Source organism: Manacus vitellinus, unplaced genomic scaffold, assembly GCF_001715985.3.
Source record: "Manacus vitellinus isolate BGI_N305 unplaced genomic scaffold, ASM171598v3 scaffold_26_pilon, whole genome shotgun sequence".
Taxonomy (NCBI): domain Eukaryota; kingdom Metazoa; phylum Chordata; class Aves; order Passeriformes; family Pipridae; genus Manacus; species Manacus vitellinus.
Genome location: NW_021939960.1, coordinates 7,082,369 through 7,082,782, shown reverse-complemented (window position 1 = coordinate 7,082,782; position 414 = coordinate 7,082,369).

The following is a 414-nucleotide window of genomic DNA, read 5'->3' as shown; positions in this document are numbered from 1 at the left end:
CGCTCGGCCGAAGGGCCCTGCGGGGAGCTCGGTCTGTCGGTCTGTCGGTCTGTCTGTCACCGCGCGCTCCTTCACCTGCCCCTTTCCCCCCCGCGAATCCTCCCCGAAAACCCGAGGGGTTGATTTTCCTCTCCCCTCCCCCGGTGGAGCGGGGCTGGGGTATTTTGAGCCTCCTGTCAATGCGAAGCCCCAGGGTGGTGACTGAGCGATGTCATATGGCGGGGTGGGGGGCTGGGGGGGAGCGCTCCTGCTCGGCAGGCTGGGAGCAGGGTTTATTTCTCCTTTAAAACAAACCCACCAACAGTTCAGCCCCTCTAAAGTTTACCATTAAACCCTCACGGGCTCACCCCCTGCTCCCGCGGCCCTGCAGCCTTCGCCTGAGTCTCGGGCTTTAAAAGCAGGCAGGGTTTGGCT